Below are 16,434 nucleotides of genomic sequence, written 5' to 3'. Positions count from 1 at the left end.
AATGTGGGTGTTGGGAACCAAACTCAAGTCCTCTCTAAGAGTAGTACATGGTCTTAGCTGCTGGCCCTCGATACTCCCTCTTCCTTCCTCTCTCCCTCCCTCCCTCCTTCTTTCCTTCCTTCCTTCCTCCCTCCCTCCCTTCCTTCCTTCCTTCCTTTTTCTTCTCTCCTCCTCTCCTCCCTCTCTCCTCCTCCTCCCCTCAGTCTAGCTTAGTTCTTGGGAGCTTCCTGCCTCAGCCTTTCACTTCTTCAGATTATAGTGTAAGCTACCATTTCTGCTTTGAGTCAAATATTTCTGATGCCCAAGTCCCAAGAGCTATACCAACCATTTTCAGATGTCTTTTCCATCATTATTCTTGAGTCATAACTGAGGTGTAACCAATGACTCTCCAGTGAAGGCATTTCTGCAGGAGGCCGGGAGAGCAAAAGCTGAGAGGGCTCAGAGAATATTAGGAGGGCTGGCCAGATGACAGATCTGGTCCTCTGCTTTCAGGACAAATAATGGATTCTAAAAATTGTTCCTGAATAACGCAGACCACAATAACTGACAAATAAGAAAGCAAGTTCACAAAAGATGAGTTACAGTCATCGGACCATACAGGGTGATTAAAAAATGGAGAGGCCTGCTGGAAGAAAGGGCTTTTTCATGATAACTGATGGCTGAGGGAGGGGGGAGTCGCACACAGGCCATGATCAAGGCTTTGTTCAGTAACTATAATAACAATTCACTTTCCACATCACGTGGCAAATACATACGCTATAGCTCCTGGAATCCTCATGGCGGTATTATGAGGTTGGTAAGGCAGATGTTATTGAGCCACAATTTGTAGGTAAAGAAAATCAAGGTTTGAGGATGTCAAGTGGCTTGCCCTGCCTCACTCAAGTGGTAGACTCAGGACAGATACAGCATTTTTTTCTCCTTTACCACGCTGCTATGAACTTGAAGCCTGTCCTGACCATGAGAGAAAGGGAGTCCTGGAAGGTTCTTCCATCTGTCTGCAGAAGTCACCACAGGCTCATGGTTCTTCCTCTGGATGCACATAATATAAGGAATAAATGGGTCACTGGGGCCAGATGTGGATCTGTGTAATGGTACTGATCTCAGGTTTGTAGAACCCAGTGAGTAAGGTCGAAAGGATGATTAAAGCTTGACCAGGTGGGTGGTCTCAATGATGGTGACCATGGTGACCTTGGTTGTATGCTCTTGCTGTGGGTTAGACAAAGACACATTTACTTTTAGTGTTATAAAAGCTGTTCTCAGTCCTCTCAGATGTTCCCTTTGCAAAAGGGGAAACCAAGGCAGAGAAATTAAGTAACTACTATCCAAAAGCATGCTGCCCCTGCCTCTTCTTTCTGCCTCTTAAAAAAATTAGTGTTATTATTTCAAAATTTGTTTTGGGCAAAATCACACTAGTCTCAAGCCCCCCCCCCATCCTTCTACCTCCCCTACTCAAGTTCTGGGATTACAAGCCTGTGCCCTGACAGCCAACTCTTGGCACACAGCTTCTCTTTTGTAATTTTCTTTTCTTTCTTTCTCTCTTTCTTCCTTCCTTCCTTCCTTCTTTCTTTCTTTTCTTTTCTTTTTGATTTTTCGAGACAAAGTTTCTTTGTGTAGCCCTGGCTGTCCTAGGACTACCTCTGTAGACCAGGCTGGCCTCAAACTCAGAGATCTGCCTGCCTCTGCCTCCCGAGTACTGGGATTGAAGGCGTGCGCCACCACTGCCCTGCCATATTTTTTATTAAAATATTTTTTCATACAATATATTTTGAGCATGTTTCCCCTCCCTCAACTCCTCCCAGATCTTCCGAACCTCTCTCCCCACCCAACTTTGTTCTTTCTCTCTTTAAAAAAACAAAACAAAAAACGTCAAGAAATAAGAAACAACACGCCTTTAATCCCAGTGCTCGGGACTGAAGCAGAGGCAGGCAGATCCCTGAGTTTCAGGCCAGCCTGGTCTACAGAGTGAGTTCCAGGACAGCTAGGACTGTTAAGCAGAGAAACCCTGTCTCCAAAACAAAACAAACAAGAAACAAAGCACGCCTTTAATCCCAGCACTCGGGAGGCAGAGGCAGGCGAATCTCTGTGAGTTCGAGGCCAGCCTGGTCTCCAAAGCGAGTTCCAGGAAAGGTGCAAAGCTACACAGAGAAACCCTGTCTCGAAAAACCAAAAAAAAAAAAAAAACAAAAAAAAAAAACAGCAATTTTAAAATCCTCACAAAAATGAAAATCAAAACAGGGAAAAGACCAGTAAGACAAAAAAAAGTGCCAAAACAAAGCAAAATGAAACAAAAAACAAAGCAAAATGAAACAAAAAACAAAGCAAAATGAAACAAAAACAAAGCAAAATGAAACAAAAAAGCAAAATGAAACAAAAAAGCAAAATGAAACAAAAAACAAAGCAAAATGAAACAAAAAACAAAGCAAAATGAAACAAAAAACAAAGCAAAATGAAACAAAAAAACAAAGCAAAATGGGACAGAAAGTCCACAAAACACCACTGAGTTTGTCTTACGTTGACCAACTGCCTGAGCATTGAGCTTGCCAGGAGTGTGGTTGATCTACCCAGGGACAGGACACTGCATTGGAAGGCCAGCTTCTCGGTCAGGGTGGGGCCCGGTCAGGGGCGGGGCCTGGTCAGGGTGGGGCCTGGTCAGGGGCGGGGCCTGGTCAGGGGCGGGGCCTGTGCACACTTGCCCCTATTGGGTATACAGCTTTTTAACCACCTCCTGTACACCACCCACAGTCAGCCATCGCACCCGGGTTAATTGATCCATAGCAAGCGTTCTGGGTGGGAATGTAGCAGGTAACCAGGGTAGTAATTATACAGGTAAAATGAATTTCTGGTGACCACAGATGCGGCTCTCCTAAGCACTAGGTAGAAACGATGCTCGTGACTTTAGGGCTGGGGTGTAGCTCAGTGGCAGAACACTTGCCCTGCTTCGTCCATAGCGTCACAAAGAGAAAAAAGGGGAACTAGCTAACTTCACCATTCCAGAGGCCTTTGCAAGAGATAATCTTTTTTTTTTTCTTCATCTTTTCTAGAATCAGACTGGATCTTTGCCGTTTTTCCTTTCCCACCTCTTACTCCAGGAAATGGTTTGTCTCTTCCTACAGTGTCTCCAACGTCTACAGAGTGGATTGGAAGCTTCATTTCCTCATCTAGAAATTCTGGTCTGATAACTACGTCTCACTGGCACCTTTGAGGACAGAGGCCTTCCGTGCCGTCCCAGTCAGTACAGTGCTGCAGGAATATGGGACCAGGACTGCTAGGGACCCAGTGCTGCCCCCTCAGACAGTTGTCTCACCTGTGATGCTTCTCTGACTCCCTCACAGGATGGCCATTGTCATCCAGAACACTCACCCAGGATAAGCAACTTGAGGGAGGAGTGAGGGGAGGACTCCCGATTTCCAGGAGTCCAGAGCCTCATTCCACCTGCTGGCCTGTGTTCCTCCGCCCTTCTCTCTAAAGAAAGAGGAGGCAGAGTTGGGACTAAGTGTGGTGGAATTCTGAGTCTTGACACCTCCGTTCCCAGACTGCCTCTTGCTGCTATCCCTTCAGTCTTGCTGGCAAAGACAGGTAATATGAAAGTACGTAGCCTGCAGGTGTTCTTCCATTGCCCTGCAAAAATTATATGTCTTCCCTCATGTGTACATTAATAAAATAAATTGCCATGCTCAATACTGGGAAAGAGCCTGGTCCCGATGGGAGGTGGGGTGGTAGTTCCCCTTCGCCGATCTATTGAACATGCCAGGAGCTTTTGGAGACTTTCTTGGGATGGATGGTCCACAGGAAGCCCTGCCCCTTTTGTTAGGACTGAAGAGCCTGAAATGACCTTGTCTGGGGCAAGTTGGTACCTCTCCTTCTGCCCAGCAGAGTAGCCAGGCTCCAGGTATGATGTCTCATCCTGCCTGCCAGCTCATTCCCTGCTGTGATGAAATTCCAGAATGGGATGTAAGGCCCTTGTCTCCTTTGCTCTTCTGGAGTTGGATTCTGGGGGAGGGAGGGGGTCTTTGTAGAGGAAGTATGGGAAGGTAGAAGTGAGGTCTAAAGGTGAGTACCACTTCACAATGTTTGTGGGAATGGATGTCCCACCTCAGCAATGTTCAGAGCATTGAACCCCACAGTACTCTCCAAGGAAAAGACCTGAATTATCCAAGGTATTGAAGCCTGTTAATAAGGTAAAGCCAGGCTTGTTTTCCCTAACAGACATTTTGGTACCAGCATCCTTGCTTCCAGAGGCACAGCCAGCTTCACACAGACATCTGGACTCAGTGTAGTCACTCAGGGCCCCATACACAGAAGGACTCTGCCCGTGGTGTACTGCTCTGTGTCCCCGTCTTGAAATGCGGAGTGATTTCTGGACAGTGAGCCTTGTGTTGACATCTTGCTCTTTGGCCGTCCCTGTTACTTAGCATGATCTGCCTAGCATGCTGAAACACTCTGTGGTCTCCAGCGAGAAGGAACTCCTCAGGCTGTCTTCCTGGCTCCGCCCATCGATAGGCTGTGGAAAGTAACTGTCTGCTAAATGCTGATGGGAGAGAGGGAAGATGGGGACAGAGGACGCCTTGTTCCTGTGGAGTGTGCAATAGAACGCTGTGGGTTCACAGATGGAGCCCGAGTTAGGCACCAGCATCTGTGGATGAGAAGGGAACACTGTCTCATCCACCTGGTGGCCAAGTCCACGTCGATTCAAGGTGTCAGAAAAGGATAAAGACGATTTTAAACAACGGGTGTGGGTTGTGGACTGCAGTATAGAAAGAAGCCTGGGAGAAAACAACAGCCCTGAAGATAATAAATAGATAAGGTCTAGTGTGATTTGGTTGAATTAGCAAGCAATGTTGGGAGATGAAGATGGAAAGGCAGTTTGAGAGACCACACTGGGGGCCCCAGGGGCCCTTCACACCATTCCACATTACTGCTTCCCTCACGATAGTGAATTGTTGGTGTGGCTGGATTACAGGATGCTTTACATGTTTTACTCCTTGCTTTTGTTGTTGTTGTTTTTCAAGACATGGTTTCTTTGTGTAGCTTTGGAGCCTGTCCTGGAACTCACTCTGTAGACCAGGCTGGCCTCAAACTCACAGAGATCCGTCTGCCTCTGCCTCCTGAGTGCTGGGATTAAAAGTGTGCGCCACCACCGCCCGGCTTACTCCTTGTTTTTACCTGCATGTATGTCTGTGTACCTAGTGCCTGTGGCAGCTGAAGGGGACCTTGAATCCCCTGGAACTGTATTTACAGATGGTTGTGAACCACCACGTGGGTAGTAGAGATCTAACTCAGGACCTCTGGAAGAGCAGCCAGTGCTCTTAACCACTGAGCCATCTCTCCAGCCCCTTACTCCTTGCTTTTAAACCAAAGTAACAAGGACTCCACAGGGATTCAATAAATGTTTGCTCAACGAATTATGAAAAGGATCTAAAATGTTATCCTGGGAACTGTTTAACCCAGAGTGTAGTGGAGACCTTCGAAGGGTTCGAATGGGAGAGAGGTTTTAGTTAGTGTTAGAGGATGTATCTAGTAATGGGAGAAGGGTGGATTGGAGGGGAAGAGGCCCGAGGAGGAAGGTGATGGAAGCTTCACGGGGTGGCCCTGCCTTCAGGCCTTTACAAGACCTAAAAGGTTGACTGACTGTGGGGAGAGGGGAAAGGCAGAGGGACCTCAGAGAAGCGGCCAAAAAAGGAAGTGGCGAGTGCCAGCGAGCTGACACAGCAGCGGGGTGGATGGAAGGAAAAAGAAAGGAAATGATGCAGAAGACTGGAGCAAAGTCCCCTGAGAAAAGCCAGGGTGACTTGGGAGGACATGGCGCCTCATCTGCTTCAGAAAGCATTTGAATGCGTCTCTGCCTTCTGGCGACCCCGACAGAGAAGGTCCATCCAAGCATGAAAGTGATGTCCCTAAAGACCGAGTTGTTAAAATTAGCCATCCTGGGGACTGCAGGGCTGGCTCAGTGGAAAGGCACTTGCCAACACCGTTGACGATCTGAGTCCAGTCCCCTGAGTCCATCTGGTAGGAGACAACTGACCCCTGTAGGGAGTCCTCTGATGGCCACATATGGCTGTGGCATGCATGCCCACACACATATACTCACATATACATATAGACTCACATATCCACCCACACAGACACAAGTGTAGAGGCTTGAGAGGTGGCTCAGTGGTTGAGAGGACTTGCTGATCTTGGAGAAGAGCTGGATTAGGTTCCCAGCACCCATATGTCAGTTCACAATCATCTGTGAATCGAGTTCCAGGACATCCAGCGACCTCTTCTGTCCTCAGGCACGGTGTGTGTCATACACATACACATAGGCAAAACACTAACAAAAGTAAAAAATTCTCCAGGTAAGGCTGGAGTTGTCTTGAGTCCGTGTTAGAGCAGCTCCTTAACATGCACGGAGCCCTGGGTTCAAGCCGCAGTGTCACACATGGAAAAGGACCTGGAGAGTTCATGTGTATTGCTGCTTGGACTGAATGAGTCAGCTTGGTTGAGAGAGAAGTTTATTTGAACTTTAAAAGCTGTCCTAGGAGCTGGGGAGATGGAGGGTAAAGGTGCTTGCTGTACAAGAATGAGGACCTGGGTTTGAATTCTCCAGATCCACACACACAAAAAACCAGGCATGCCTGCTCTATAAGCCCAACTTTCAGAAGGCAGAGTCATGAAGACCCTAGGAGCTGATAGGTCATGAACTCGCATGTATAACACACACACACACACACACACACACACACACACACACACCACACACAAAAGCTGATCAGCCATGAACTCACATGTATAACATTAACACACACACACACACACACACACACACACACACACACACACACGAGCTGATGGGCCATGAACTCACATGTATAACACTAACACACATACACACACATGTATAACACTAACACACATAATACACACACATTAAATATTGCTCTATGGGAGTAGTGGGTCCATGGTATGAGTGGAGCCCTGGGCTCATTCCCAGCTCATCAATAATAAACCTTCCCAGAGGGTTCTGATGCATGACCAGTTTTCAGAATCGTTTGGCTCCCTCCAGCCCTGGATGGGCCCTAGTCACTTCAGGCTGGGTGGCTCTTGTTAACCATAAAAGGCTGAGTGCTGATTCCATTTTCCCTCCACCCTGGTAGGGAGTATAAGTCAGGCAGCCTGGCGGCTGTTCCAGGCCCCCCTCCCACCCAAGCTGGATGATTACACGAGCCAAATGTAATCATTTCACAACCCTTGTCTTTACAGCTGCCATGTCACTTAACTTAATTACAGCACACAGTGGTATTTCAACTCGAGGAATCTAAAAAAGCAATAAAATGGGTTTTGTAAATTGTTGGGAAGGCAATGAAGACCTTGAAGCTGCAATTTACTAAGCATCGTTTTCAATTATTTTGCTTTCTCCAGCCATGACTCTGACATTATTAACTAGCAGCCTGGGAAAGCCAGAGGCAGTGTGTCATGTGGAGGGTATTTCCTATCTCTTGTGAGCACACTGTGTGCTTTGGAGGTGGCTAGAGCCTCTAGGAGTGGCCTTGGAGCGGGAGGGGATGAGATTATTATTACTGTGAGTACAAGTTCTTTCCATCTGGTCAGGCACCTGCTAATCATGCTTCGCCACCCTGCTACAAAACCACGCGTTCTGACTGGTCCAGCGCGGCCTTCTGTGGGAGTCTCTCACCTCCTTGCCCCTCAATATGCCTCCAATATTGACTCCTGCCCCCAGAAAAATATGAAGACATGATGTAAAGCAAAGCCTTCCCACATCTTTTTGGGCTTTTCCTGGCTTGCTTCCTGATGCCTTTGGGGCAGCTATTTCAAAGGCTGGGCCGTGGGCCCAGCACCCTTCTTTTGAAAACCTAGCAGTCTTGGGGTGGTGATGGTCCAATAGGACCCATCCATCTGAGAAAGGGGCAGATGCACCAGGAAATGGGCAGCAGCCTGGAGACAGATTTCACTCTCCTGGAGCAGTGTTAGGTAGCATGATTATCAGGAGCTGAGCACCAGCTGCCTCAGCAGCCAGGCCAGCGGGATGGCAAACACCAGAATCCTGTTGGCAAAGCCAGCAAGACCATTACAACGTGGCCAAAGCAAACAGGGGCCGAGACAGGCTTGCAGCAACTGGCTCTCATTTCCCCTTGGATGTGGCAGAGGAAGAGAATGAACCAGCTAAGCTCACATGTCAGAACATCCAGGAGCCACGGGGATGCTTGCCTGCACCGTTCCCCAGGGCCTCGGGCCCAAGCTAGATTCCCATACCCTACTTTTGGTTCAACTCCAGATGGAAGAAAGGCTACTGAATATAAAAGTGGTTCAGATTGCCTGGGGTGTAGCTGAAGGTTTTTAGTCCTGTTTGGCTCCCATGGCCCGTGGTCAGGACAAATCTCTCTCACCCATCAGTCCTGCAGCTGCTTGGATCCAAGTAAACACACAGAGGCTTGTATTAAAACTGCTTGACCATTAGCTCAGGCTAACTATTGACTAGCTCTTACACTTAAATTAACCCATAATTCTTGTTCATGTTTAGCCACGTGGCTTGGTACCTTTTCTCAGTTCTGCCTTCACATCTTGCTTCCTCTGTGTCTGTTGGTGACTCCTGACTCAGCCTTCCTCTTCCCAGAATTCTCCTCTCTGCTTATCTCGGCTATACTATACTTCCTGTCTGGCTACTGGCCAATGAGCATTTTATTTATCAACCAAATCAAAGCAACACATATTCACAGCATACTGAGCGATATCCACAACACTTGTGCTCTTCCCAGCAATCCTGGGAGCTTTTTATTCTTCCCAAGCTATAGAGGTGGAAACTGAGACTGAGGCCAGCAAGATCACAGAGCCAGGTCTTCAGTCAGGCTTCTGACTCAGGGGGTGCATTGCAGTTCATTTCTCCCTCACTCCACCCATCTCTCCACTCCAGATTTCATGTCAGTTCTCATAGTCCCTTCAGGCAGAGCCCCCACATTCTAAGAGGCAGCTTGCATTCCTTTTTTCTCTCTTCCCATTTAGTAGCTGAGAAGTAAACATACAAAGGGAGCAGTTACGTAGCTTTTTACAGCAAGCAGCCAATTGATACCCCATTTTGTCTCCCACACCCATCAACACAAACAGAATCCTGGGGAGGAAAAATATGCTTTCCTATATTTATTTGGATATTTCTGCAGTATTTTCCTGCATTTAAACATGAAAGATCTGAATCATGACCAGTGGAGCTTGATACATCATTTGATTCTGTTTGAGCAGAGTCTGAATGGGTCCCGCATAGCCTGCAGCCCCTTTGACGTCCCTAGGGTCCAATGTACCTACGAAAAGTTGCCTGGTTGGAAATTTCGGTTTCTTGGAGAGAAGCACAGTAGTTAGATTCATATCTAGTGAGCGGCTGCTTCCCATAGAAAGGAGAGGTATCAGGGCTGGAGAGGTGGGTCGGTGGTTAAGAGCACTGGCTGCTCTTCCAAAGGACCCAGGTTCAATTTCCAGTACCCACATGGCAGCTCACAACTGTCTATAACTCCAGTTCTAGGGGATCTGACGCCCTCACACAGGTATACATGCAGGCAAAACACCAATGCACATAAAATAAATCTTTATATATATAAAGAAAAGGTATTGTTCCTTCTGGGTCTTCATTTTCTTAGATTTTCTGATTATTTGCTTCTAGAGAAATGGCCAGAAAATGGCCTTCTCACAAGAAGCCCTGGACCGAGGACTGTGTGGGTGGATTTGTGGTTGGATAGGGTCTCTTTTTCCCATCTCTGTAGGGGAGCATTGGGGGTAGTTTGCTGCGGTCCCTGTTCAGGAGAGGGAGGCCTGTGAGGGGCTGGACGTCCTGTTAGGGAAGGATTGCCAAGGGAAGGCTCCTTCAGACGACTTTTCTCCGTTGTGATTTTTACCGCACCGCTTCGTCCTCACCTAAGCCTGGATTGCTGCTGCCAGCGACCACGCAGGGCCTAGATCTGGGCAGCAGCTGTTTCTCAACGCTACCAGTAGTCTGCGGAGTCCCTTGCGGGCCTCTGACTCCGCTCCCCTGGCCCAGCGTAGCGAGCGCAGCCCTAGACGGCTCCCAGCAAAGCCAGGCCTTCGCCCCAGCGGGGTAGGAGGAGGATCCTCCCCAGACGGGAAAGAGAGCTTAGTTTCGGGTGGAAATACTCAGGGCTGGGACGGATCCAAACTGTTGCCAAACCGTTTCCTCTCTCGTCTCTGCTTGCTTTGCTCTAGCAAAGCCTCCCAGAGCACGAATTGATCTCCTCAACGCTCGCCTTCAAGCCCTGTGCCTTACAAGCGCCTAATGAACCGGGGATACCGCACCGGAATAAACCAGTGTGCGGCGGCGGCGGCGGCGGCGGCGGCGGCGGCGGCGGCGGCAAGAATGGATTTGACCGTGACTCCAGGCCCCACTGGGACCTGCCCCGCAAACGCAAATGGGTCGTTTGAATTGCCCTGCACGCACTGAGTTGTTTTTCACTCAGGGGAACAGGCTGCACGTTCCAGCGCGGTCACCTCACCTCTGCCATGGCTCCCATTGGCGTCTTCACACAGTTACTCTGATTTTACAGAGTAGAATATTTCCCAACCAAACCAACCGAGAGCTTCAAGGGAGGTCTTCTGATGACCCAAACTCAGAAAGGCCCGAGTTTTCTTCCACGTTGCTCTTTTGAATTTTTCATCTGCAGGGTTACTGAGGGTCCTGAAGCCAGGCTGCTGGCTGGCGGGTTTCTGCCCCTTCCCTGCTCCAGGCTTCAGTCCGCTGCAGCTCAGAGCAGCTGAACCTTCCGTCCGACGTGCAGAGCTACAGCCGGAAAAGCGTCGCAAAGCGAATGCAGCCCGCTCGCTCCTTTTCTTTGGCTCAGGGGCCGTGTGGAAAGGAGTCTTCTCAGTCCCTCCAATCGCTCCCCTTTCATTCTTGCCTGTCCCTTGTTTGGAATTCGGTGGCGAGCAAGCCGCCTTGGCTTCTGGGGATCCCATGCAGTCGAACCTTGACAAAGTCAGGGAGAAAGCTGAGACACGCGGCGTGCTTTTTTTGAGTCAGTAAGTTCTGGGCTGGGCTGGGTGCTAAGCACCTCACGAACTAAATGACTTGGGTCCGGCATGGACACTGAAATTGTGCGTACAAAAGAAGCTATGGCGAGGGAGATGAGATGCTTGCTGGGGCCTGAAACTGGGCAAGAAGCAAGTGAGCTCCATGCTGGGCCTGGTTTGGCCTCACAGCTTCTTCCTGATGCTGGACCAGGGAGAGGAAATGGAGTTGTTCCGACCTCCACCATCTCCACCACTGGGAACAGCCACAGCCACCCTTTACCTCTGAATTTCCTGAGTCCCTTTCTAAGGGGTCAGGGTGCCCACTCTTGTTCCCGGGAAAGCTGACTATTCCTGTCCTTAGTCCTCCACAGAAGCTCTAGGGGTGATTCTCAAGAAATGACACTGGGAATCTTCCCTTCCTGCTTCTCTCATCCGTTGGACCTCCTCACTGTTCTTTGTTTAATTTGTGAGGTTCCTGTGAACCATTCTGTAGCTGGGGACAGACAACCACCCACCCGACAGCTCTATTTTCTGCTTCCGTCTGCATGAAAGGCCACTGAGAATATAGAGAACTTCTAGTTCTCCCTCCTCCTTAGAACCCAGATCTTTCCTTCCCTCCTTCTCCTTGGCACCCCCCTGGACTTTCTTGTCCCACCAGTTTCCGAAGTCTAGAGGATGTTTACCCTGTAGAGAGAGGCCCGGATGGCTGAGGTCACAAGCCTGATTCTCGGCTGGAAGACACCCGAGCCCAGCCTGCACCCAGCTCTGCGGTGGAGAGTGGGGATGGAGGTCTGGAAACCCCACCCTGCTGGGCCAAGAAATGTCCTGTGCTAACCCCTCTCCCCACTCCAGCGAGCTTACAACCACAGGCCTTTCCTCCCAAAGGCGCCTGCTACCTCGCCTCCAGGCGGATACTGAACTTTCCTCATACCCCACTGAGGCCCTGTCACCCGGTGCCCAGAATTGAGGCTCAGACTTAATAGGAGAGGTGTCCCAGAATGTACTCCACCCCACAGCTAGTTCTCTTTCCGCGTGAACCTGCCTAGAGCATTCCCTGCCCCCAAGAGAAGAGAGTTCCCTCACCCATCCCTTCTGCCCTCCCAACCTGAGCCAGGTCTCTTTCACTCTGAGGAGGAGCCTGGGGCAGAAGGAATCCGGAGAACTAGCTGTCGTAGGCCGAGACCCGGCACTTCAGGGTTGTTTAGAAGTGAACTTGCGGATGGAGGCAAGGGGAGACTCAGCCGGCTTCCTGTATTGTTTTGCAGGCACCCTCCCCCATCTTCAGGACCCGGAAAGTGTTAATCATTCACCAGCCACCTCTTCCCTTTCCTTTCACCTGCGAGCTCCAAAAAGACACATCCCAAGACCCAAGTCTCAGGACTGTCGCCGACGGGGTCAGTGGGGGTGGCAGGGCAACCCCTCCTCACCTGTACAGCCCCAACCCCGGCAGGCGTCTGCCTCCGCGCGCGTCGCCTCGGCCGCCGCCTGACCCCAGCGGCGCTGATAAGCCCCCAGACGGCCAAACATCGTTAATTTCTTTGCCTTTCTAGGCTGCTCTGCCTGTCCTTTCTCCGACCCCTGGGCCGAGGGGACCAAACGGGATGTGTCTACCTCCCCAATCTGCCGGCCTCCCAGCACAGCACCTCGGGCTCCTGTCTGGGAATAAACTTTCTATGTCATCCGTCATTCACGTCCCCTCTCGCCCTCCTCTCCCCGTCACAACAGGCTTTGCCTGTTGTGGATGCAGCCTCAGGAGAGAGAGCTCCAGGAAACAGTAAAAACTAAAAGAGAGAAAGGGGAAATTGATGTCAGAGAATGTCAACAATGATTTTCAGAAATGAGCTTAAAACCCTTCTCAGCCCATCCCTGAGTCAGTCCGGTAGTGGATTGGGCTGTCCACTCAGAATGAACACCCAAATTCCATTTTCGATTTCGTGTATTGCCTTTCCTTTTTTTTTTTTCTTTTGACCTTGTACACAACTAAGACACACGATCACGATTTCTCATGGTCTACTGCTGTGTAGACAAAATTCATATTGGTCAAGGCCTCAGGTTCAAAGACCATTAGTCAGGACGGAGGAAGATGCCGTCAGAAAGCTAGTTTTGGGGCTCCAGAGATGTCTCAGAGGGTAAGAGCATTTGCTGCTCTTCCAGAGGGCGGGAGTTCTATTCTCAGCAACCACATGCTGCGGCTCACATGCCCCTGTAGCCCGGACTCTAAGGGATCTATCTGACACTATCTTCAAGTCTTCAAGGGCATTTGCACTCAGGTACCACCACCACCACCACCACCACCACATACACACACACACACACACACACACACACACACACACACGCCACCCCCCCCCACATGCATTCAATTCAAATAAAGGAAAACAAGCATTTTAAAAAGAAAGGAAGCTAGTCTTTCCTTTCAGCTCTTTGCTGCAAGCGACCAAACTGCCGTCACCCCCTGCACACCACTCTACCCTCAGGTAGCCCCTTCCCAAGCTCCCACTCCCTGGCCCTTTCATGGAAAAGGGAGAAGGCTTCTGTAGAGACCCCTGAAGACAGGTTCTGCCCAGAGAGATAGGGGTGGACCGTGGGACAGCAGCATCCACAAGAAGGAGCAGGTGGATTCCTAGGGTGGGAAGATGAACTCTTCCCTCTTAGAAAGGCCACCTCCTTTTCTAGACAGGGCAGATGGTCTTAGCACAGGTATGTGCTCCCCCCCCCAATTTTAAAAGTTTGACATTTTGTTGTTGGTGGTGTTTAGTTTTTTGTTTTGTTCTGTTTTTGTTTTTGTTCTTGGTTTTGTTTGAGACAGGTAATGCACTGTAATGCACTGTTTGTCCTGAAACTCATTATGTAGTCCAGGCTGGCCTGGAACCCAGAGATCCTCCTGCCTCTGCCTCCAGAGTACTGAGATTAAAGGAGTGAGCCACCACAACCAGTTGAAAAATTTGTTTTTAAGCGATGTTGGAACATGCCTTTAATCCCAGCACTTGGGAGACAGAGGCAGGTGGATCTCTGAGTTTGAGGCCAGCCTGGTCTACAGAGAGAGTTTCAGGGTAGCCAAAGTTACACAGAAAAACTTTGTTTCAAAAAACCAATAAATAAATACCTTAATAAAAGGTTTTTTTAAAAAAAAAAAAACCCACTTATTTATTTATATGGGTTCCTGCATGCCACAGTGCCCATGTGGTGGTCAGAGGATGTGCTTTTCCTTCAACCACGTGAGTCTTGAGGATCTAACTGAGCTTGCTAGGTTTATGCAGCAATCCCTTTACTCTGAGTTGTCTCAAATATGAAGTTTATATTAATGCAAGCTGTTTGGACTAATTTATTTTCATTCAAACAGTTACTTGGCTAGATCACAACATTTTCCCATTTGAAACCAAACCAGAAAGTTGAATGTCATCTTGGTTATAAATTGGCACTCTCTGGGGGGGAGGGGGAAGACACTCCCTGGAGAGACCTTTATAAAAGTAATAATCGTGGGTCCTGGGTGGATGCAAGCTGAGGACCTGGTTGCAGATCCCTAGCACCCACATAAGGTGTGCCAGTGGAGCCCTGGGCAAGCGGGACCCCTGGAGCTTGCCAGCCTGTCTAGCCAACCCGGTGAGCTCCTGGCACCTCTTCTTGCCTGGTAAACCCAGCTCGGTACGGTACTGAGGGATTCTGCAAGGCCAGAACTGTCTCTCCATCTTTCCTCTAAACATCTGTGGTCTTTTTTTCTGCCCAGGAGAGGAAAAAACAAAGCATTTTGTCTTCCGAAGATTCCCTGAAATTAAAAGGAATGCTGAGCTGAAGCCTAAAGCCCCACCCCAGTTTGCCAAAGCGGTGCCCCATCTCCTCAGGGGCAGGCCCCCAGTGTGATCGGACAGGGCTGCCTTTGGCGATAGAGCCTGGGAAAGAACACTTTCCTAGAGTGGCCATACCTTCAGCCTTCACCTTCCTGCTGCACCCCAACTTCAGCCTCGTGGAACCCCAGCCCAGTTCTTGCTGTACATTCCTATGTACCCCATCCTCAGATACCCCATCCTCAGAGAACATACATGTGAGTGGAGAGCTCCTGAGTGCCTTTTCTCTTCATTGAGAACTGGAGTCCGGGAGGACACACACAGCTCTCTGATAGAGGAATCTCACGTGACCTCTGTCTGGTTCGTGGAAGGACTTCCCGAGGACCCTAGCTGCATCTCCCTCCAGTGATTTTTTTTTTTTTTTCTGAAAAGCGCCTTCGGAGGAGTTAGTGACTAGTAATTTGCCAAAGGGCCTAAGGTGAATTGGGGAGAAATGAGGAGTGGTTTCTGCACAACCCTCAACCCCAGGTTTTTGCCATCAGAGTCCACCAAGAAACTTCTTCTAATTTTAAAGATCAGAGATGGCGAAAATTGCTAAGAAAAGTCAGACCTCTTTCCTTGTTTTCCAAAAAGCCATAATTCCGGCATGAGGGGGGCACCCACATGAGCACAGGTTAGCCTTTTGCCTTGCCTCCACTGTCCTCCATCTCCCTGGAACAATTGTCAGAAATATTCCAGAATCTATCATGAATGCAGTCTTTGTAGACCGAACCAAAACCTCACATTCTGGCAAACCATCATAACAGCAAAAATGATTAACAAATTGGATTAAAAATAGGAAAATGGGATTGTTCTCCTAAAAAGAACATGCAGGGCTATCGAAATAGTTCAGCAGGTAAAGACGGTTTTGTCGGTCTTGAAGACCTGAGTTCAATCCCAATCCCCGTGGTGGAAGGGGAGAAGGGATTTCAGAGAACACTGTTCTCTGACCTTCACACCGCCTGGCATGCCCGACACACATAAGCGAATAAATGTAATTTTTAAAATAAAAAAATAGATTGTTTCGTTTTTGTTTTATTTTGTTTTGTTTTGAGACAAGGTCTTGTCATGTATCCACACACCAGGCTGACCTCAAACTGGTAGTGATTCTTCCTCAGCCTCCTGAGTGCTAAGATTATAGGCATATGCCACCAAGGCAGGCTACAAGTTGCTTTTAAGCCTATGAAAATACCGTATATCCAACCTCAAAGAAAAATGTGTACAAGTCCTAGTCATTCCTAAGAATATAGAATGTATAGCATGCTGGAAGGGGAAAAGAAAATCAGGAACAATCTAATTACCTTCCGGATAGCCAAGCAAATTAAGGCATAGCCACAGAGTAAAACTGAGCTTTTTAAAGGAAAAAAAGAATTAAGTTTCAACCACATTAGATTTTTTAAACAAAAGCATAATGCTTTGTATCTGGTAAGCTGCCCTCTGTGCTGAGTGGCTCTGGGAACAGCTGCTTCTTTTACACACACACACACACACACACACACACACACACACACACACTGTAGCTCAGGCTGGCCTCTAATTTGTGACAAGCCTGGCTTAGATGTCACAATGGGGCTCCATCATTGCTTGACATTCCACTTTCCTT

General features: G+C 48.8%; 1 protein-coding gene across 3 annotated transcripts in view; it reads left to right on the top strand.

The window, feature by feature from the left end:
- Positions 1-3,684, top strand: part of Ttll6 (tubulin tyrosine ligase like 6) — a 41,588-nt gene extending 37,904 nt beyond the window's left edge. For all 3 annotated transcript variants that reach the window (XM_037200956.1, XM_037200955.1, XM_037200957.1), the window contains one exon: positions 3,042-3,684. The gene's annotated coding sequence lies outside the window, so the exon portion shown is untranslated. The remainder of the gene's footprint in view (positions 1-3,041) is intronic.
- Positions 3,685-16,434: the final 12,750 nt, after the last annotated feature.

The sequence above is a fragment of the Peromyscus leucopus genome, chromosome 8b (genome assembly GCF_004664715.2).
Source record: "Peromyscus leucopus breed LL Stock chromosome 8b, UCI_PerLeu_2.1, whole genome shotgun sequence".
Classification (NCBI taxonomy): domain Eukaryota; kingdom Metazoa; phylum Chordata; class Mammalia; order Rodentia; family Cricetidae; genus Peromyscus; species Peromyscus leucopus.
The sequence above is the reverse complement of the archived record's forward strand: the minus strand, read 5'-3'. Positions and strand labels throughout refer to the sequence as shown.